The sequence below is a fragment of the Lepidothrix coronata genome, unplaced genomic scaffold, assembly GCF_001604755.1.
Source record: "Lepidothrix coronata isolate B3197 unplaced genomic scaffold, Lepidothrix_coronata-1.0 Scaffold129, whole genome shotgun sequence".
Taxonomy (NCBI): Eukaryota; Metazoa; Chordata; class Aves; order Passeriformes; family Pipridae; genus Lepidothrix; species Lepidothrix coronata.
In genome coordinates this window covers 298,404-322,197 of record NW_016690309.1, presented here as the reverse complement: position 1 = coordinate 322,197, position 23,794 = coordinate 298,404, and positions in this window count along the sequence as shown.

The following is a 23,794-nucleotide window of genomic DNA, read 5'->3' as shown; positions in this document are numbered from 1 at the left end:
ATAACAGTAAGCTTACTTGCTCTGGGGTCCTGTTTTCCTAGCTGGATTACATCTCAGGAAGGCATCCAAAAGCAGATACTTTTCACAAAAAAGGACAAAAAAAAAAAGCTTTACTGAAAACCTGGTTTATTGTTGAGGAACAGCTTCCATGAAAAAATTTTGACTAGGTCTATCTCAAAACTAGGAAAATATAAATTTATTCATTTTTATTCCTGAGGCATCAAGAATTAGGCATTTTACTCTTTCTGCAATCACAGCATACATACCTTGAGAGCAGTCAGTGTAATAGATTTCCTGTCCGGAGTCCAGTTGCTGTGCGTTACTCTTGGATCTGTTGGATAACACAAAGTGTGCTTAATAACAAAGCCTGCCAGTTCTCTTCCCTCTGCTCTTCCCCTCTCGGCAGATTACCAGATTTATGTTAGATTTCTTGGGTCTTTGTTAATTTCTTCTGCCAAAGAATGTGCTCTGATTGCACTGGCTGGAGAGAAGAGAAAGCTGAAGGATGAGTTTGGTGCTGCTCTTTGTGGTGAGCAGTGCTGTGTCTCCTGCACTGCTGTGTCCCCTGCACCCACGCCAACACCAGCCCTGCTAGATGGGGGGTGCTGCTCATGGAGCCAGGAGCTGGAAGGGACCACAAGGACCATCCAGTCCAACCCCTGCCCAGGACACCCCAACAATCCCACCCTGTCCCTGAGAGTGTTGTCCAAACCCTCCTACAGCTCTGGCAGCCTTGGGGCTGTGCCCACTGCCCTGGGGAGCCTGGGCAGTGCCAACCACCCTCTGGGGGAAGAACCTTTTCCTGATATCCAGTCTAAACCTCCAGTGTCCCAGAGACCTGGGATTGATGACATGGAACATCAGGCTCCAACTGCAGCACTGTCTCCTTCCTATCTGCTTTTCTCAGTTGAACCCAAGCCAGGTGTGATGGTAACACACCATCACCAATTCCCTTAGGACAGAACTGGGATATGCCCTTCCAAGGGAAGGCTGAGGTATCTCAGGGAAAGGTGGTGCAGCTGTGTCAGGAGCTGGGGAGTCTGAGCTAACAGGGCACTTTTGAAGTGCAGTTTTGAAGCTTGTTCTGGGTTCCCAAATGTATATGAAATCTTACATATAATTAAAAGAAATTGTTTTAAAAAAAGTTTGTGGAGAGAAATGACACCTTGCAGTAGACCTGTTAATGGGACTGGAACAGCAAGGGAGATTGCAGATGCCCAACCTTCTCTGCAGGTGTCTAATAGATGTTCTGTGTGCCTGAGATGCTGTTCCCCTTTCCCAGTTATACCCAGTTGCCCGTAAGAGTCGTTCCTGATCTCCGGAAGTTTCTCTCCCGTGTTCCCAGCCTGTGGTCACTGCATGTTCCCGCTGTGGGGTGTGTGGGGTACAGCTCCAGCCAGGCCATGGATGTGGTGCAGGAGGCTCCCCAGCCTCCCTTTGCCTCCTTGAGTAGAAACCTGTCCTTGTAAACTCGGCAGCAACAGCAAAGCCTGGACAAAGCTGCCCCTGGGCTCCGGCACCTCCGGAGGGCACTGCCAGCTGCGGGCACTCCTTTGTGCTGGCTCCAGAGGGGCCAGGGCCTGCCTGGGCAGCCACAGGGGCAGCTGTGTCCCTGCCCCAGCCAGAGCCTGCCCGTCTGTTCTTCCTCTCACAAACACGAACGGGTGAACATGTTTTGTGTGATTTCAAATCCACTTAAAGTTCATGGGTTTGAAATCAAAACCAGAACTCAAACCTTACGAGGTTTGTGTTCTGTTAGGAGCTGGCCTTCGGCCAGGGCACGTCTGTTCCTTTAACTTTTTATCCCTGGAATCAAATACATGCCAGTTTGCTGTACCAGGTCACTTGTACTGCTTTATATTCCCTTCCTTGCATCTTTTACCTCTGTTCCATTGCCTGCATTTCTGGGTGGTAGGAAGTTGTTGTCATGGGTGTTTGCTCTCTGGTGAGCGCAGGACTGTGTCTTGCCTCTTTGCCTTGTGTTTCACTGTTTTCAGGGCTCAGTGTTTGCCTTCTGGCCTGTTCCTCTGTGCATTTCAGGCAGTAAACAAAGGATGAAACCCATTCTGTGCGAGGGCTCTATTTTGGATTGTCTAGCTTTGAACATGGACTGAAATAAAGCCCTGACTCCTGTGCCCTACAGAGGTTTGGTTTCCCCACCCTGGGCTGCCCAGACAGGGAGGTGGCACAGTCACAGCAGCTCTGCAGGGCACTGAGGAACAGGATCTTTCCTGCTGCAAATACGTGATTTTTGGGCTTTTTTCTTTAAACCTTCTGCCTCCAGTGCAGATCCCTGTGCTGGTGTGTGTGATGCAGGTGCATGGAATGCCATGCAGGACATAACAGCTTGCAAATTGACTGAAAAATCTTGTGCAGTGTTGTATTTGACAGGTTAACTCAGTAGTAGTCTACTGATTCCATATTGACTTTTTTTCCTTTCGATAGTTGCACCTTTTAAAAAAATTAAACTGGGGGGGTTTCTGTGTATCTATAAACACGAGATGCATGTGTTATTATTTCTTGTTATTGGCATATTGTAGTTAGGAGGCATTTTTAAGAGGTAATATGTTGTTTTAATAAATTATATCCATGCTTTCTTTTGGTGAGCAGGAAAGTGTTTATTTTTCAGTATTTTATACTGCGAGGTGATTATGGGAACCTGCTGTGATCGTAGCAGTTCATGTAAATATAATGTCTTTGATCACAATTATCTGTGAATCAGATGCAATTTTCTTGAGTTCATTTGTTTTTTACAGACATCTGATCAAAAGCTTACAAATAACTTGGTCTGTCACTTGTGATACCATCTGAAATAGAGATTATTTCAATTGCAGTGGGAATTTCATGGTGCATATATGTTCTCTGAGTCTGAGTGCAGGAGGCAGGATTTTTGACATCAATGCTTGTGATTATGAACTTTGAATATGCTTGCAGTGTATGTTCTGTGTTTTGGCTATTGCTGTTTAAATGAATAAGCTTGCTGTAACTCACTGAAATGTCTCAGGAAGCACTGCCCAGCACATCTGTGGGAGTACTCTTTTTAAACTAGTGTATTGATTATAATATTAGTGATTTTGCTTTAGATTAAAAGAACTGTGAAACTTTTAAGTTTTTATATGGAATCCTTGCATTGGATGTTCATTGTTGAAACCATTCCCTGTTTCTAAAAAGGGATCATAATACCCTATTTTACGTCAACCTGAGAAAATAGTGAAAAGCAGTTCCACTTCACTTAAAAAAAAACAAACAAACCCAAAACAAAGGGAGCTATTACTCTTACAAGGTTGATGGTTGCAGCATTAGGTATTTCATTTGAATACTTTTAAAAATAGATTTAAGCAAAACTGTGCCAATTTTGTATACAGTTGCTTAAGAGTTATATTTGCTGCCATAAGCAGCAGCATCAAAGTATGTGAAGAGCTGAAATTTTAAACAACAGAAAAGGTTAATATTCAGACATCCATTAAAATTTCCACTGGGATTTTCAGTGACTGTGTTACAGATGAAAAACATTTGGAGATGATCTTACCAACTTATATGGGTTTTCTCAAATTTCAGTGATTTAAGACAATGAAATGGTGGTGGGAGGTGTAACCTAAAAAAATTACATTAACACCACTTTGGGGTTGATGGTTTTCTGCTTTAGCTGTTACTGATGCCCCTTTTTTCCTGTTCCCCTTCCCACTGGTGATGTATTGCAGGAGAGCTGTGATCACGAATTCTACCTTAACTTTTAGAGAAGGGTTAAGTCAGGTGTTAGGACTTGTAGATGTCTGTACCACCAAAGGCAGATTTCTCCCCATGCCTGCCCCCCCCCCTCCTCTAATGTTTTAGACTTTTATCATGTTTCCTCTAAGGGCTTTGGATCAAAACTGGGATAGAGTTGCTGGGCTTAAATAGCAGATCTCTAATAAGAGCTATTGTTCACTCTCCTGCCAGCTGTTCTGTACCACAGTCTGGGCAGTGAATTGTAGTCAGTAGATGTTATAAATCATGTTATTTGTCCTTTGCCAACTTTGCCCCTTTCTCAAGAAAGAAACTGCCAGTCTGAATGTTAAAAGACCCTCTGTGAAGAGCAGAAAACTTATGATAGCCTGGAAAAGGGCAAGTGGGGGGAATCAGCAAAAGAATATATAAACTAGGGAGAGTGCACAGCCACTGCTGTTTATTGTGAAGATGGCTCTTGGCTTGATGTGCATACATAAGAGTGATGGATATGGACCCGGGATGAAGTTCATCTCTTTAAATTATGATTAAACAAGCAATTTCAATCACAAATTATGTGTCACCCTGTCTATAATCTGCCCATTCACTTTACAAAGTAAAGGAGGCAGCTGATTAAATTTAGCTGGCGTGGTTTTTTGCTTGCTGTCTAGACAATTGGCCTGGTTCCCACTGCTCTGGTCTCTGCTCTCTCTTGGTTGAAGGCCCACTAGGCCACTTAACCATTCCTGTCCTTTGGACAGTGTGTTCCGAGGCTGACAAAGAGCATGTGGGGCTGGGCTTTCCTTCCTCCTGGGTCATTAGCAGAAAACGTGGGACCAGCAAAGATGCACACCCGGAGGGTGTCCTGTTCCAGTGAGATGGATCAGCTCTGGAGCCAGCTCTTCCTGCCCTGCTGCCCCTGGAGCTTCGATCCCACCTGTCAGCTGCTGTCACTGCAGCAGCAGTGTATGGATTCCACGGGGTCTCCTTCCAGCTGGAGTCTGTACCTACATTAGAGGGCAGTGAAACAAAGGCAAACAAACCCAGACACTGCTCCCCACCCCTTGCCATCGACACCAAACCCATTCTACAAGTGGTTCTCACCTTGAGTGCCTGTCCCCAGGTTCTCTGGGTGTATTGCCCTCTGCATGTACAGACCCAAGGGTACAGGTGTTTCTTACTGGGGCCTACTGCAGCAATATCCTTCCACTCCAAGCTAGTGTTACTGCCCCAGTGCATCTGCTGTGCTGGTTTGTAGCACCCTGAGGGTGCACTCTTCTGTTGTGCTGATTGCTGTTACTCCAGGTTAGACCTGCAGAGGGAGGGATTAGCCAGGGGGGTAAAGCAGAGCTGGGTTTGGAGTGAACTCAGAGTATGAGCTGATCATTTAACACAAAAAGCACTTGGAAATTTGGACTGCTCTTACATGCAGGGGATTGGCCTTGTGGTTGGTGCAGACCAGTTGAGATTTGCCTCAGTCAGCAGGGGTTGGTCAGCGCAGTGCTGAGCCCCAGGGTGTCCCGGCACCCTGCCTGCAGGTGGGAATTCTGCTCCTGGCATTTCCCTAGTACCACTACAGCTCCTTGCACTAAGGGAAGTTCAGTCCAGCCAGCAGGCAGGACTTTCTTTGTAGAATGGATACAGGAGGCACTGGAAATTGAATTTGCACAAGATACCAGGAGGATTCAGATGAAGCTGAGCTTTGTGTCCAGGCCATCCACAATCAAAGATCTAATTTTGCCTCTGGAAATCTAGGCATCCTAGTGGATGCCTATTTTTACCTGTATTACTGGTTTCCATTGTGATTTTTTTTTTTGTTTTCCTTTAATAGTCCCCAATAGCCCAGAGTGTGATGTGATCTTTGCCCTGTTAACTTGGTGTGGGTTCTGACACGACACCGTGCAAGGTTCACCTCTCATGCGAGCAGTTGTGTGCTGAGCATCCACACAGTCAGTCGGTCAGAGGTTTAAAACTGCAGGGATTTGTTAAAGAATCTGTAGCAGCCAGTGGTTTCATCAGGTCCATTTTCCTGATTGCAGGGGGTGTGAAGGTTTTCTGTGGTTGTGTTCTGGTTTGCCATGTTTCGCTCACAGGCTCAGCACAGGCTGTGCAGATCCCATGTGGTGTGTGTTTAACCTTCTGTACCTGCTGCACCGTCTGTCCCGAGCACGGCAATGTGAAATGGCACTCAGGAAACTCAACTCAGAGGTGTTCCCCCCTCTGCCCCCTTTGTTGATTCTCCTGTGCTCCTGCTAATCCTGCTGGCAGAGCTGTGTCTGCCCCAGCTCAGGCTGGTGTTCCACTTGGCCCCACCTCACAGTGAGCTCGTACCAGAGCTCCTCTGAACACCACGGGTTGAAGTTCTTGGTGATTTGATGGCCTTTTCTGTCTCTTTCCTTACTGTCACTCAGATTTCTAGTGTTTGGCCTCACAAATGCTTTGCAGAAATACTTTGCACCTCCCCGAAAGCTCTACCTTTTTGTCTTCAGTTAAGATTTTAACTGTTTTTAATGCAAGCGTCATAGTTGTTTTTTTTTTCTTTCCTCTCTTCAAAAATGAAAAGTGAATATTTTTCAGGTGCACTTTGCCCTTCTTACATAAAGGAATTAGCCTCTGCTTTGCCCTTTTTTGGTTTCTAAGTTGGACACAAGCTTGTGCAGAGGTAGTTCTTTGACTCTTGTTAATAAATAGAAGACATTGTGTGGCTTCTGGATATTTTGTGCGAATTACATAGGTTTAATTTCTTACCATGAAAAGGAAACACTGAATAGTTAGCTTCTAATTCCAAACAAGGATTAATGCAGTAAGGAAGACAATATCCTCTTTAAAATCTATTTTTGTCTTTCCCTCCAGTTTTGCTATACAGCTTCCAGACCTTCCCCCAGACCCATCCTGCCTGGCTTCCTGTTGCAAATGTGAGGAAACACTTGCACATATCCCTACAAAGAAGCTTTACGTATTTTGTTGGCCATTGCACTTCATTTTCATAGCATTATTTGCAGGTTAGACCCTCCTGAAGGAAAAAATAAAATCAGTTTTGCTACAGCAAAATGAGATTTTTAAATTAATTGGGATTTTTTTGGCTTAGAGGGTAACACAGGCATGCTTCCAGTGAGGATAATGTTTAAAACTGCATATCATGAGCTAGGAGGAAAAAAAGAAAGGCTACTTTTGAGCCAAACTTCATATTGTGTTGTGTGAGAGATTCCACATGTTGTTACTTCATACAAATGTTTTCTCACAAGAAAGAGAACAAAGTATGAAATTCAAAAGAACGTAACAATAAAACATATGGATTAAAAAAAAATCTGTCAGTTTAAATGAGCAATATCATTCTTTAGCTTGCCTCCAGTGGGTCTGAGATGTTTGTAGGCTGTTTTAAAATATGAGGAGTTCATTCTAGGACAAAGAACATTTTCTGGTTTTTTTACGTCTTCCTCTGTAAATCATTGGGGGGGGAGAGAGAAAAAAGGGTGGAATTATGCTCTGGACGCTGATGCCTTTGCATTTTTGGCATTATGCCTTCTTACTGTTTTATTGTCTATTTTGGCTGAACTTGAAGTTCCAACCATGCTCCCTGCCAAAAAGGGGGAAAAAAAAAAAGTCAGGTCCTTTAAGGATACTGAAAAATGAAGCCAGTTTTTGAATCCGCCACGTCCTGTAAGCAAATAAAAATGAATCTCTATGGAGCTCAGACGTTACTTCCTGTTCTCCTTTGGATTCCAAGCAGGAATGGAGCAATTTTTCTCTGCATCCAAAAAAAAAAAAAAGGAGAGGGGAAGGGGGAGTAGAGGGTTTAAAAGCAACACAGGAGAAGTCTTCGAGCGGCTTCTATGTGGCTGACTTTTAAAATGTGTGTAAAACATTTCACACTGTAGGGACGAGCTGTCTGCGCTTGGAACACGGGGCAGGAGCCTCCTTCCCTCCCTCCCTCCTGCCCCGGTGCTCCTGTGCTGAGACAATGGTCATGTGAAAAACACACAGGATTTCTGGTTGTGGTTCCTTTTCTGCTGGTTCTGTAGCCATTGCTTACTGAGCTTGCAAATGTTTCAGTCTCGATAGCATTTACTGATTTCTGAAGGCATGTGACAGTGATCAAGATGATCCTACTTGTGGCTTCCTGAGGAGACCAAAATGAGAGGAGAAGCAGGAGGGGGGAAGGAGAGAGAGAGGGAGAGATGCCCTTTCCAGATGAGCTAATTAGGATTTTGGTATGGTAATCTGTGTATTGTGATAACTGTTCCATCAGCAGAGATATCCATTTTTAGGTGCTGCAGTTGCCCAACTTCTGAATGACTGAAGAAAATATCCCAATGTAAGATAAACTGCTAGCACAAAGTAGACTTCTGGATTTCTGCCACTGTGAAATTAGGAGTAACTGTAACCCAAGCAGACCAGCCAAGCTTGAAATTCACTGTGGACAAATGTTCTTTGTGCATAATTCTAGAGGAAACTATTTTTGGTAGTGAATGAATATATGTAATCATTAACACATGATGGGGCCGCTGTAAAGGCATCAGGCTGCAGCGTGAATGCTTCCAGCACCCAAGAGGTGCTGCTGTATTTTACTTCATAAACTCCCTGAAATGTTCTATTACTTTTTTTCCCTTGTTTCTTAAGCTTACATCAATAAAGCAACTTTAAATTAAAATTATTTTTAGGAGAAAAGGCTTGATTTCTTTTCTTCAAAAGAGGCAAAATGATGTAGCTCAAAAAAAGTTAGTTATGCTGTTGCAAGGAACTAGAGAAAGAACACAAAGGAGATTCTCCCGAGATCCCTGAACATCCTCTTGTAGGAGGGTTTCAGTGTGTGTATATTTACTTGTGCTTGTCTGGGAAAGGTAAATTATCTGAGAGGCACTGGATTCCTGGATAATAGTGGAAGTTATTACTGGTTTTGCAGACAGCTAAGCCTTAGAGATACCATTATGCTTCTTGCCAGTGTTTAAAGGGTTCACTTGCTTTCTTATCTCTGCCCAGAGTGGGACACAGGAGACCTGTCAGCATCATGGCCCTGATGACAGCAGTTCTCCGAGAGCAGCTTTTAGCACTGCCCTCTCTGTTCCCGGGCTGAGTTTGTGGCCCGAGTTTCAGGGAGGGTTTAGAAGGGATGGGACAAACACAAGTCCCGAGTCTCTGCCCAGAAGGTGCCGGGGGGCACGGCCCGAGGCCTGTCCTGCCCTGTGCACAGCCAAAGGGTGCCCTGCTCCCTGGCACTGCTGGGGCGGCAGGGCAGCACTGGGGTGTTCTCCTCCTCTGGCTGGGACATCAGTGTCCCTGGGGAACATCTGCAGGGGCAGGGGCTGCAGGGCAGCACTGGGGTGCTCTGCTCCTCTATCTTGGGTATTGGTGTCCCTGGGGAACATCTGCAGGGGTAGGGGCTGCAGGGCAGCACTGGGGTGCTCTGCTCCTCTGTCTTGGGTATTGGTGTCCCTGGGGAACATCTGCAGGGGTAGGGGCTGCAGGGCAGCACTGGGGTGCTCTGCTCCTCTGTCTTGGGTATTGGTGTCCCTGGGGAACATCTGCAGGGGAAGGGGCTGCCCTGGGGCAGCACTGGGGTGCTCTGCTCCTTTACCTTGGGTATTGGTGTCCCTGGGGAACATCTGCAGGGGCAGGGGCTGCCCTGGGGAGCCGAGCTGTCTCGTGGAGCAGAGGGAGGTGCAGGACATGGTCACCCCTGCCCCGTGCTCACCTTGCCGGTGGGTCCAGAGGCAGTGCCAGTAGCGTGGGGAGGGAAGTGCCATGGAAGTCGGTGGGAGTTGGATCTTACTGAAATGGTCTGTGGGCCTTCATTGTTGGCCTAGGCCTGTGTTCCTTTCTCTTTGACAGGGAATAAGGAAGTTGTTAACTTTCTAATGGATATGGACTTTTTTTTTTCTTTTTCCTTTTCACTTTTTTTTTTAAGGCTGAACTCCGAAGGGTTATGCAAACAGTAACTAGTGGGAACGAGATTTACTTCTAGGTGGAGTATTAAATATGAGCTTTACATCTGGAAACATTTACTGGATCAGACCCTATCTGGGATTGTGAGTCAACCAAGGAGCACAACGGGAAACAAAGAAAATGGCACCAGTAACTCAGAATACTTTTTTTAGAAAATGAATAATTCTAAATTTTGTTCATGCAGGTTCATATTTATGATTTGCATAAAATGCATATTTTCCCAAATTAGGGTTGGCATAACAATGTTTTCACCTGTAATGTTCGTTTTAGTTGTTCCGTTGTCTACAACTTGACTTTAATATTTAGAACCATTTTGGCCAAGGATTGCTGACTGCTTTCATAAATGCATAAACCCAGAGTTTTAACATGTTCCGTCTTCCATGCACCACAGAAATTTTAGCAGTAGCTCTCTCTTACTTTAAAGCTCAGACTTTCAGACTACAGATCGTGGTGCTGTTGTGTTAGACTTGAGACTTACTTTTGTAATTGCAGAGAGAAACTTTGAAGCTAACAGTATCCCAGACTTTTGCTTTAACTGGATTTCCTGAGGAGGTGAGAATTACTCAGTGTGCCATGTCTGTCTTTCGTGTCTTCTATACACCTGCAGCCTGCACAGTGCTGAACTGCATTTCCATGTGTATCTCCCAAGGATAAATGCTCCTGGCTGGAACAGGATGGTGCCAGGTTCCATTCCAGTTCACATGCTTACAACCGGGTTCCATAAGCTGTGATGTTCAGAGGACAAGTTTTACTGGAATTTCTTAAATTTGCATCCTCTGAGATTGTAAGAGTATTCCTGAGGGATATTAGACGAAGTAAAAAAAAAAAAAAGGCAAATTCTGCTTTCTTGAAAATATAGGATGCTCTTAACATTAACTAAAATCGGTTTTTGTTTCATATACTGCCACACATCATCTGTCTGATTGCATAATTATTAGAAATAATAACATTAGAAAAACTAGGAATCAATAGCGACAATAAAAGATTTACTTTCTAACTCTGCTGTTAATTTCTGTCATCTTTCTGCCAAATTCCTTGTTTTAACCCAGAGAATGAGAGGTCATTGTAGCCTCCTCAGGGATGATGCAGTTGAGTTGGAATGAGCCTTCCTTTGGAGGACTGTGGATATTCCTTGAGGACCGAGGTATGCCTGGCACATCCAAAGGTGGTCTGCTAAGGGCCCACCCGTGGTCCTGGAGGCCGTACATCCTCCCCCAGGAGGGTTTGCATTGTCCTGCTCGTGGCCATGGAGGTGATTAAATCCTGTTTTGCAGAGACAGGTGTCACTGTAGTGCTGTTGTGGGATATGGAGTCTGGAGAGATTTAAAAAAAAGGAGCAAATACCTGTATCAGTGAACAAAAAGGGAAAGGAGAAAATGGTGCAGGATTCAGGGACAACCCTAAGTCACTGCAGCAGATCCTGTGGAAAGAGATCTTTTGGAAGTATCTTTTGGAAGAACTGTGGCCCTACTGAGGATGGGTGGTTGATGGCCAGCTGGGGGAAGGTAGAGCGTGCTTCAGACCCACTGATGACTTGTGACTTCAGCCAATTCCTACACCTTTCAACAAAAACATCCTAGTCTTATGGGTGTCACCAGTGCAAGCTCCCTGCTTCCACAGGAAGAGGGGTGTGCCTTAACCCCACCAGTGCAGCCAGACTCCCTGCTCTTGGGTACTGCTGGCTTGGACTCACATCTGAGAAGATTAATTCTGTACTTAAAATACTGTGACTCTTACAAGAAGTGTGTGGTGCAATCCAAGAAACAGGTATTGTGCGAGGTGCTGGGGCTTTGCTCACACCTAGCAGGGTGAGTGACTGCAATTCCAGGCATCTCAATCCCCAGCTTTCCCTGCTCTCAGCCTGGTGTGGAGGGAAGGCAGCAGCAGTGAAGCTGTGCTGGGACATGGAGAACTCAGGCACTGAATTTAGTGAGAGTATTTTGTTCTGTTTCAGCTATGAGTAGAGACACAGTGTGTCATATTGTTTCTGTGCTGGATGCTTTGACTGAACAAACTGAAATGTTTGTTAGCTTGTTGTTTTTTCTATAATCTCTTGCATTTCAGATTTTATTTAAAGGTTGGCTGATGCAGTGCTGCTGCTGCTGCATACCTGCTGGAACAGTAGTGCAGGGGTTCAATGGAGTTTTTACTGTGCTTATACAGCAGGTTTGCCGTGGCAGCTGTTCTGCTGAGGCACAAATTGAGGGAAGGCAATTTTGTTTATTTACATAGAGGCTGCAGGCAGTGGTAGAAGCTGCTGTGCAGGAATAGTTGAACGTACAGGATACAGCGAACTGGGAGTTGCAGGAATTTCCCCAGTGGCTCTGAAGGAATTTCAGTGGAGGTTCCTACTCTGGCAGCAGTGTGTACGAGTTGGCTGCATTGGCACAATGAATGTCTGATTCCATCTTGCACTCTCAAGTGCTCCTTGTTTTGCAGAATTATTGACATCATTAGTAAGGTAATTAATGCAATCTCTTACTAAGAGGTGATCTCCTTTATATTCAGTTCTGATATCTCCTACTACCTAGGTGGGGACAGAGAGAAACAAGCAATGGAGTTGTTCAGGGGAGCTGCAGCTCTCCTGTTAGGGGCATTTTGTTGAAACAGTAAGTGGATACGTTCATGTGTGAAGGTTTTTAATGGCCTGGATTTTGCGTTATTACAGCTCCAAATCTCCGGTGGAATCCTGGCTGGTGCCTTTGGGAAGGGTGTGAGTGGTGAGGTTCAGTGTTCTGTTTCTCTTGTACCCCGGTGGGAATGTGATACTCTTATAAATCAGGTTAACTACATCAAGAGGTTTGGCATTAACTGTGATGTCATAGCGTCTCCAAAGTGCTAAACTAGAAAAAATCATGCACAAATCCTTATCACAAATCCTACTTAATCCCTTTTATATTGCTCGTTATAAGCAGACATGTATCACCATATGCACAGATTATACAGGGTGTGTTATTATGTGTATTCCCCCATGGAGAAGGCTCAGTCAGCGGGGGATTCCCCGTGGCCTTTGCCACAGGTATTGCCCATTAAAACTTGGTGACTATGACATGAAGAACCACCCAACATTTACCTAAGTAAAAACTGAGAATTTGCTTTGATGTTCGTGACCATTTATATTAGTTTTCTGAATATGGCTGTAAAATCACGGTTCTGATGATGAAAACGCCGATGAACTGAAGCAGTAATTTCATTAGTATTTGGGTTGGCCTGCATTTTGTGCAAAAGTTTTTGTCTGAAATGTTTGAGATCACTAAGAAGTCTTTACTCATGTGTTAAATTGCTTTACTTCTTAATTGAAATTTGGCATAAAATCAAAAGATTAGAGAATATGGTGTACCTGAGGTGAACGATCATCACAAACGGTATAAAAGCATAATCAAGACCAACAGTTAACAAAACTCAGACCCCAGAAACCCAAGACTAAACAAAGGAGAAGAGCTGTGAATTTTCTTCTTTAGTGATTTTTGGATTGGTAAACCAAAATTGCCAACATATCTTTTGGATATTTTGCCTTCCATTTCTGTACAAAATTACACAATAGTTGTAATGGAATGGCTTCTTGGGCTTGTATATTTAATCTTATTTCCCTAAGATATAATGGGTGCTAACTCCTGGTGTGCAATAACTTTGCAAACCTGCAAAAACTCAGTCCACACAGTATGAATTTTGGGAGCTAACTTTTTTGCAGCTTGTGTGTGTCTCAGACTGTGAGCTGCACTCCAGTTTAAAACCAGGTGTAGTCTACAAGATGCTGGGTTTATTTAACGCAGCAACAATGCTGGAATCTGCTGGAAATCACTGCATATTTTGTAACATTTTTTTCCATTTTAAAATGTTGAAGTTGGCTAAAGTACTCGATAACAGTCTGATGCTTACCTTGGTCATGAATGTTTAATGTGCTCAACACAAACATTTGTGTGTAGTGTACTCAAACTAAATGACTGATGTTACCTCACTTACTGTGTCCCTTGGTCCTGCCCTGTGCTCGGTGAGGGAATTGCTTGGGACTTGTCTCACTTTCAGCTGGGACATGAAGAGGTGGATATTCACATGACCACTCAAAACTGCTGATGCTGGCCCAGAGAAGCCGCAGCACAGTTAGATTTGCTTTGTTCCATTTTATGCAGAGACATGGCTAGGTTAGAAATATTAACATACGCTGCTGAGAACTGAGGAAACTGGTGATTTTTTTTTTTTCATTCTTCAGTTAAAAGCAGAGTTGTTCCCTGCAGCCCTGCCAGTTTAAGATCAGAGAGCAGTATTTTGACAGATGCTCTTTCGTGTTTGCTATGTCAGTAGCAGGTTTTTGTGCCCCTCTTGTCCAAGAAAGCAGAAAATCAGCATGGAATTCCAGTGGCTGAATTGCTTTCTGTAGTTGCAGCCAAATGGTTTATTTGCTTCACGTTTTGCCCAGTTGCAGTTGTGTGGATGTAAGTGCCCCTCTTCCCCCATCCCCCCATGTGTTATTTTAATGATGTTGCAAGGCTGTCCTTTCCAAATGGATTTATGTCAGTCGTGTGGCATGTCGGGCGCTGACAGAAGCAGTCAGCTGATCCCTTCATGTTACTCTGAAATAAACCATTCAGGTGAGAATTGTCTGTTTTCCCTAAAAATAACCTTTAAAGCTTGCACATGAGGCAGCAAGCAGCATCAAATCTTATCTGTCATCCTGAATGAAAATCTGGCTCAGGACCTGTTTACCTGCTGTAATTTCCTGAAGACATTTTCTGCATCCTTTGCCATTTCTTTTCCCCATGTGTGTGGTGAGATACCTCTGTCTCTTGGCTTTCCAGGATCAGTTCCCAGGTGCCTGTGTTTCCTCCTCTGCCTCTCTGTTTATTGGTTGATCCTTGTGCTCTCTGGCTTTCCTGCTCAGAAGACTCCCAGCAGCTGGATGAATGTACGTGCTTTTCTCTTAGCATCTGCTCTCATTACTCTCTGTGCTGCTCAATCCACTGCATAAACAAAGCTATTTCTTCCTCACTGTAGTGGTAAAGAACCATAGTGCTCTTTGCCAGGGATCTACTCAGTTTGCCACCTTTCCCTTTGCACTTCTTGAAGGCAAATGTCTTTTCTTCTTCTAGAAGTACAAAGAGAGGTTAATTTCTCTTAACAGAATCCTCACTTAAGAGACTTGTATGTAAAGGCAGGCTCTGTGCTTGTAGGCAAAGGCAGATTTTGTTTCAAAATTACAGAAATAACAGGCCAAGTAAATGCATGTAATCACTTAGTGCTGCAGCAAAGAAGTTATAAAGGCAGATACAAAGCACAGGGCTGTTGTGTCCACCCATATCTGAATCTGTGTGGAACCCAAAGGACCCGAAGCAAAATTTGCTCTTTTTCCCCCCCTGCCCTTTTTTTTTTTTTGTTTTGTTTTTGAAGAAGTGAACTTGCTAAGACTCATTGAAAGAGTTGGTAAATTGTGTGTTACATCCTGAATTCACCGTGACTGAAGCAATAAGGGGAGTTAGTGGAGGCAGATAGACAGGGAAATTAGAAAAGCTCTAATGGCTTTCAGATCCCATGTAACTTGTGGCTCACTGAGAAGGTCAGTCTCTGTGCAGACCTGCTGGAGAGGAGAGAGGAGGGCGTCTGAAAGGCTGTTTCTCTTCAGGCAGTGAAATGTCCCATTATGCTTCTCTGAATTAGAGCAGTATCACAAAACATGAGCCAGACTTCTGTGGTGGAAGGATTCTTGTTAAGGTAAATTACAATCTTTGTCTAATCTGGGCTCAGACTACACCAGTGGGTGCCCTCTCTGCAACAGATCCATGGACGCTGAGAGCAAAGCTCTCCGTGTGCTCGTGCACTCTGTGCATCTCTGTGGCCACAGGTTTGCTTTAACTGAACAACTGATTTTTAAAGCATCTTTGAGCTAATTGCCGTCAAACTGTCTGTGTGACAGTGATTATTGTCACTGCCTTAAATGCGTCTGAAAAATAGGATTCTTTGGGTTTATGATGTTATTAACTGATGTGAAAATTGCTGTGGACTGTGCCATGTTCTCCCGTCTGGGTAACTGGCAGTCTGTTGTTCCTCACGCTGCAGAGCAGGTTTGGTGTCTGTGGTTGATGTCAGCCCCACTCAGGGCTGTCTGTCTGTACAGCTGCAGATGGACGTGCACAGTGTCTGCCCCAGCCCTGGAGCTGCAGGAGCCGCAGTGGCTCTTGGTGGCCCTGCATGGGGCGAGTGCCAGAGCTCTGGGGAGTGCTGGGAGCTCAAGTGGCCTCTGATAACTCACAGGGTCAGCAGAGCTTGGGGGAACCATAGCTGAGCTTGGACCACCATCAGGGCCCTTTACTTTGTTGAACCTTTCCGTTGTCCATGGCTGGAAATGGACTCAAGGTGAGGTACTGGCTGTTGGCATCCTGTACACATGGGGGGATACGTACAGTGCATTCATTTTGTAATGATTTATAAGCCTCAATTAAAAAACATTGTAAGTGTGAAGCTATCTTAGTATTATCATCGTAGCCAGTGATTCTTCTTTCATCTTCAGTACGTTCACTATCTTTAGTAAAGCTGCTTTCAAAGAACACATTTGTTCTCTTGCAGTGTGGTGTTTTGGGCCAGGTTCAGGTGTGGAGTGGGCAGGTGCAGTGCCACTGAACTGGGGTCTGTACCTGGCCTCCCCCCTTTGAGGAGCTGTCACTCCACTGGGAATGGAGTCACTGTTCCCCCACTCTGTGTCTGGAAGAATGGCACTGAAACAGCACTTAATGAATCATATTATCTAAGTAGTAGTTGAAAAGCCTATTGATGCTATATTTTACTGCTGCATAGGAAAGCTGGGAATATTATTTTGATCCCAGAGTGATTAACGTGTCCAAACATGCTGCAGGGAGTTACCAGCTCTTCCTAACCTGACAGAGACCAAGTAGAGCAAAAGCACATCTTTACAGCTGTGGGATAAGTTACTATTTTACAATGGAAGAAATATTTTTTCTGTAGATAGTCCGTTGATTAATTACATAATTCTGATTTGTTTAGATAAGATCACACAAATAAACACTTTTCACAAAATTAGAGTACAAAGACTTACAGCAAAGAATATTGAAGAACCTTTTATTTCCTTAACTTACAGCATCACAATGTTGAGATCTGGGGGAGGAGGGGGAAGAGATGGTTGGAACATCTCAAATACTTGTGAAAAAAAAAAATTAAAAATCACTTATTAGTTTGGTTTCCTTCATGCTGAAAACAATCCCATTCCACGTGCTGATTTTTGTAAAGCATATTTTCTTGTCATTTCCATACTAGGCCTGTTACATTTTTAGGGTCTCTGCTTCTGTCTACAGTAGGTCCTGGAGTTGACTAGTTCCAGCTGTTGCTTCTCCTTGAGGTATTTGCTGGCTTGTTGCAGCTGGTCACTGTGTGGGTTGGGTTTTTTGGGTTGGGTTTGGAGGTTTTTTTTTTCCCCCCTTCTCCATATTTTTGTGCAGTTTTACAGCATGTCTGGCACCCAGATTTTGGATCCATACTTTTCTTTTGTCCTCAGCAGACAGTATTTTTCCATGTGTGAAAGAACACTTCTGGTACTTCAGATGCATGAATATAATTTGCTGCAGCCTTCTTGCATATACAACAAAGATTCCTGATTTCAAAGTTTGTCCTTAATCAAAGTCTGGCACGGCAGAATTTCTTGTTTCTCAGAGGTTATTGGGTGTGTTGTCCTTTCAGAGGCACTGGCAGAATCTCACCTGGCAGCATCCCTGAGGGCATTTTCCAAGGTATCTTTTACATGTTTCAATTTTTAGTCTTTAAATTACTCTGAATCTGTTTGTGGCATCCATCCCACACTGAGGAAAATCCCTCTAGAATGGTCAAAACCCTCTCATGTGCAAGGGTGGTATTTCTTTTCATCACTGTCAGAAGTAACTGGTATATTGGCTACTTTAAGGCTCATTTAAAATCAATATAAATTTTCCAGAGAAAAATGTTTCTCTGCCTTGTGTTTTAAGCCGGAATGATTTTTGGTTTGTTTTATTTTTGATTGATTCCGTCAATGGAATTGCTCTTCTCTAAACTTTCCATTGATCTTTTTATTCTTTTTTACTGTGTATCATCCTACTGTCATGAACTGCAGTAGCAACTCCTAACTTAAAATAACTACACGTAGAGAAGTACTGGTAAAAAAACACTGTTGTTCATGCACAGTCTTTTCTGGGGGAGAGTTGGGAAGAGGATTTGGTGTAGCAATGCCTCTGGTCTTATCTAAGTGTATAAATATCTGACAGGAGGTGGAAGTGAGGGAGCCAGGCTCTTCTTGGTGGTGTCCAGTGGCAGACAGGCAGCAGGCACAAAATGAAATGCATGGAATTCCATCTAAACACAAGAAAAGAGTTCTTGTGGGGGTGGTCAAAAACTAGAACAGGCTGCCCAGAGAGGTTGTGGAGAGTCAAGACCTTGGAGTACGTGCAGATACAGATACACATCTTCCTCTGCCACATCTGCTGGCAGTGCAGCACTCTTGGCTGCCTTCTAATGCCCCTTGGTACTTGCACTGCTTTTCCAAGCATTTCGAACTGTGGCACTGACTGATTCCATATGTTGAGTTTAGGAACTGCAGAAAAGCTGTATAAAATGTGATCTTACCAAAGACATCATTCTGTGGTGTTCCAGTGGCTTGGGAGGGGAGTCAGTCTTGTTCCTAACAGGTACATGAACTGAAACAGAGATTGCTTTGTGAGCTTGACAAGGCCTCTTCTGCCGAGGAGGCTGCTGTCATCCTTGGTGTGCAGAGAATGTTCTCTTCCTTAGGGCAGAACAAATACCCTCAGAATAACGGGCTGGTTTTTGTTCCCCATGTCAAAGCTGTGAGCTGTAACCCAGCACATTCAATATCTTCCTGTTTCTTTCCCTGCATTTATGATAAGCTCAGCACAGTCCCACTGCTGTGTGCTTTCTTGCTAGAGGTGTGAAGGAAAAGAAAAAAAGGGGAATTCGGTCTTGTTGCATTTTTCCTGTTATAAAGAGTGGTATTTTCTGGGTTGGTTAATGAACTGTGCATCGTTTTTGCTGTGTTAGCATCCCAGGTCACTTTGATATCAGAACGGTGCCAAGTGGGTTTAAGGGGGTGTTAAATAGGAATGGTAAATAAAGCCTACATTTGGGTCAAAATTCATCATCACAGATAGCTATCATTTCACTACCAATGCAACCTTGTTGCTGGAATCCATTGGGAACACATTCCTGCCTAACCTAAACAAATCTGCTTTATCTTAGCAGCGTTTTGGTAACAGATGTAGCCCAGAGACTGAACTTTGCAGATTGTGTATTGGAATCGAGATGTTTCAGCTTAATTCAGTAAATGTTAACAACAGTTAACTAATTGCACAAAAAACATATCCCCAAATTGCGAGGAAATAGTTACTATTTCTGGTTGTACTTTTTTGTCTTTTTCAGCCTGGAGCATCTTGGGGTGGTTGATATTTTGCAAGGGAAGGTGATGCCATTTGACTTGAAAAACTGAAGTCCAGTTCTCCTAAATCTTGACGTAGATGGCTGGAAAAAAAAGCAGTAGATGTATTTGAAGGCAGAAATTGTTGTCAGAGACTCAAGTGATAACTATTTTTTTCACAACTGCAGCCTTTGAATAAACATTAAACAAAGATGTTGAAAAAGTTGAAAATTCATGTTAGAATTGCTCCAGGCTGATGTAAATTATATATCCAGCACTTAAGCACTTACCCTGTTCTCGTTGACCTCGATAGCAATTACAGAGGTTGTATTTCTCTATAGGGAACTGAAGTCTGAACAATTTATCCACATTTCTAGAAGCATGGAGGCAAGGCCCCTGCAGACACACCACCATGAGACCTGCTTTTTAGAGCAAAACTTTCTGTGGCCCTTGCAAATGAACCCAGTTTTCATTTCTACAGAGCTCTTTCCAGTCTCCTGGAAGAAAATGCCGAGGCCAGGGTACACTTCTTTGGTTTGTCTTTTGCTGCCATGGATGAACATAAGGAATGTGAATCCTGCTGCAGGCTCCCAGTTTGGCTCTAGAGGTTGTGGAGAGGCTTGGGGTTGGTGTGTTTGTTTTTAAGTTAGAGTGTAGCACTGTGCTGTGTTGTGTACACTGCTCTTCAGTGTGCTCTAGGATCCACTTTGTGGTGTTGAACATGCTTTTTAGTCTACAGATGGTTTTAGCATCATAAACTGGCACCAGTGCTCAAACCCAGTGATGAAATAGGCCAGGTAAATTACTTTTTAAGTTGGACACTATCTTGCAGTACTATGATAATATCACTCTTTTTCTGTCTTGCCCTTTCACTTTTCCCTATATCACACTTTAAGTAATTTATTGTGTCTTTTCCACACTGCAAATATGGTGTGAGGAGATGGTGACGTGTTTTACCTGCAGTTCGGATGAAGAACAGCCTAATGCATGCAAAACCCACGTTATTTAATTATTTATTTTTAATTGAAGTTTTTCTTCTTCTAGAAGAAGCAGTTAATTCCCACACACAGGTAGTTCAGATCCTCTTCCTTTCCCAGGACTCCTCATGAAAAGCCAGTTGTGGTGATTACTTTCACAGAGGCTGCAAGGATTCAGCCACCAACTCCCTCAGAGATCTCCATTCAAATTTACACAGCTTGTGGAGCAGTAGCAGCTCAGAGTGGAGTTGTGCTGATACCCTGGAGCCATGTGGATCCTGGTTCCATTAGCATTCCCATGCTTTATTCATGACAGAGATGTCTTAGTTTGTTAAGGAGTATCAGATGGATATCAGAAGGGTTTTTCTGCCATTACAGAGTGATTTTGCTTGTCAGGTTAAACTTGTAATAGCTAAGAACTTTGGGGTCTTAATTTCTTTCATGTTGACCTGCCTAGGAAATAACATTTATTTTCTTTAATTAACAAGAGGTGAAATGTAAGCTAGCACTTCCTAATTAACTGTGCTGGAGAATGACTGCAAGTGGCAAAATGAGAGGTTCTTAGCGAGTTTTAGGAGGGTGAAAATGTATTCCACAACTCCTGTTCTGTATAGCATCCAAAAGGGAGGAATTAATCTGCTGCATGTCAGTGGTTTACACCGAAAAGAACTCATCTTGCAAATATTTCAGTAGTTTGTACAAAGTTAATACAGGGCATGTATTTTTTATGACTTATAATAGTACAAATGTTTACCGAGGGTTTCATTCAGATGTAGTATCGTTTTAGCATAAACTGTTAAGCTCTTCTTGTATAAGATCAATATTTAAGAATTGGATTTAGAGATTTAATTTTACAAGATACATAGCTCCTATGTATATACAGCTTTATATACCAAATATAAAATTATTTTGGTATATATTTTTCACCTCTTAAGTTGGGTACAAGTTCATTGTCCCTTGGAAGAAAAAGCGACACCTTTATTTGGGCTCACAGTACTTTTCATAGGTGAGATCTAAGTGCTCATTGCCAACTCAGGTGTGTTCTCTGTAACCAGAATGTTTTGATTTAGAGCTTGAATTCAGTAAAATAACACAAGTTTGGGCAAAGGTAGAAATCCTAAGTATTGACCTCCCAGAGTGAGTTTGAGCAGTCTGACCTGATCTGTAAGTGTTGGTGGTGCACAGGAGAACAGCTTTGGATTTGAAGGTTTATCACCACAGGGAAATTTTGTGGCAATACGTTTTGATCTCCTAGATCAGGATTAAATTATAATACATACCAGGCTGTTTCAAGTTCTGAATTGTCAGTTTTGGGGATGCTTTTCTTTTTAAATAACTGCTTCAAACATATCTTTATTTTAAAATACCTTAAACCTTGTATCATTTGCTCTGATGTTCACGTAGACTTAAAGTATGGTTTTGTGCAACAAATGCTCATTAAATATTTAGCCTTACTTGGTAATGCATAACAAGAAATTATGTTTAGGTTAAATGTTCATAAAACTTCAAATGTTCATAGTCCCAGAACCCCAAATTTATGATAGCTTTGCAAGCATGTTTTCCTTGTTTTATCTGTGTGGGATTATTTTCCCTCCCGTGGCAGATGGGTGCACTGGCTAGGAATTCTTTACCAAGTGGCAATGAAGTTTTATCTCTTTTTTCCTTTTCTTAATGCCTCGTTTAACAGAACTATTTCTCATGCAGTGTAATATAAATTTTAATGTAATATAAAAATTCTGTCTTTCTTGTGGTTCATTTGCCTTGTAAAGAAGACATAAAGCATCTTTTTCACAAACTACATTTTTCTCAGAACTTTTTAGCCATGTTTTTCTCCTAGTTCATTTTTTTCCATGAGTATCCCTTTCTAAAATTGTTTCTGAACAACAAACCAAACAAATTTGATTATCATCCTAGAACATACACAGAGGTTGTTTTTCAGACCCTCATATACTTTTTTTTTATTCTTCATTTTTAAAGTAAATAAAAAAGGCAAAATATTTTTAATGTTAAACCAGAATAAAGCATACATAAATTGGTTAAACTTTACTCCCATTTTGTTACAAGAAGTGGTCAGTGTTTCATATTCCTAGAGCTCTGTAAAGAGCAATATTAGTAAAAATATCTTTCCCATAGTTTTTAATATACAGTTTTTCAAGAAAGGGTGGGTCTGGTGTTCAGCAGGTCTGATTTTGGACTGTGGCCACCTCAGGTGTCTCAGAATGGCTGTTTTGCCGTGTCCTTGGGGAATTAGGTGTCCTGGTAAGAGCAGCCCCCAGATTGCTGCTGTGAGGTTTTAGGCTCTGCAGGCTGGGTGCCTCCCTGTGCAGCTGGGAATGGTGACCGTGCCATCCTAGAGTAGGTGCCCTCCACAGGCAGAACAGAGGCTGCCCCTGGAAGGGCTGGCTGCACAAAGGTGGAGTGACTTGCTTGGAATAGGTGCCTAACTATGAAGGAGGGTTTATATGCCCAACTTTTTGGCTCGTCCAAGTAATGAGGTGAATCCTACTTTGATAATTTTTAGGTTCTGGCTCTGGGTTATGCTCCCACTTGGACGCTTTAAGAGGATGTTAATCTCAGTGAAATTGCTTTTACTTATGTTATATAATCCAAACCCAGTGTTTCCTCTTTTCCTCTGTATTCTCCTATTTTTCCTGGTTTATACTTAGGCATTTTCCCCAGCTGAAAGAATACCAGCAATGCAAAATGCAGGTTTTTCTTGTCCTTGAAATCTGCATATGTGTGCTTATGAGATCAGGCAAAGGTTTGGCCGTTCCACTCTCGGGAGTGCGTGGTTTCCTGGGGAGGGAATTCTGTGTGCTTGGACAGCCAGCTCAGTGCTGTGTATTCAGCCTTGAAGTGCAGACATCCCATTGCATTCCAAACTGTACTGCCAGCCATGGCTGAATTTGGAGTCCTGTCCACCCTGGGATGTGGGTGTGGATCTGTGCTGGCTGGGAGGGTTCCTGGCAGTGCCGAGGGGATCTTGCACTGACTCCATCAGCAGGGGGATGGTGGTATTCTTATCCCGAGGGAACACCAGACACCGCTTCCAAAGGCAGGGTGGGTGCTGGCTTGATGCATAAGGGATCCCATGGATAATGAAGTTGATAGTATGTGGCTTTTTATTACTTGAGCTGAGTAAATCAGGGAGTGCTCCCCCCCCTGAACTCAGGGGGTTTGGACTATTTGGGATTCTAGCTCAGTAACCAGAGTATCGACAAAGGCTGAAAATACACCACACATCTGTTAGCAATTGCCTGATTTTGATGGTGTATTTCCTGAAGAGTTATGGTAATGGCAGGAATTGTGAGAAGGTTAAAAGATGGTTGAAATTTCCAGCTGGCCTTCTCCTACTGTGTTTTCTTTTGGACTCATGCAATTGCTTGCATTAAGGTCAGCTGTTTTAAAGTAGCTACAGGAACAGAGTTTTGAGTTACAAGAGTCTTTTGTGATGCCTCTAAATGTCAATAACTCGCTTAGCATTAGATGATCAACATATACGAAGATTCCCAGGCTAGGTAACTAGCAGACAGAAATGGATTAGCTTCTGTGACTGCAGAACAAATAATGTAACACCAACACACAATTAATTGCACATTTCAGCACAATAAATTTGAAGGGATGTAGCTAATAGATTGCAGGACTGGTCGTTGGCTTAATGAGCATGTCAGGAGTGCTGACACCTAGAGACCAGTGAACTGGTAAATTGAAGATGATCTGCTTTTTCTCAGTCTCTGATCATTTACTCAGCCACACGCACGATACT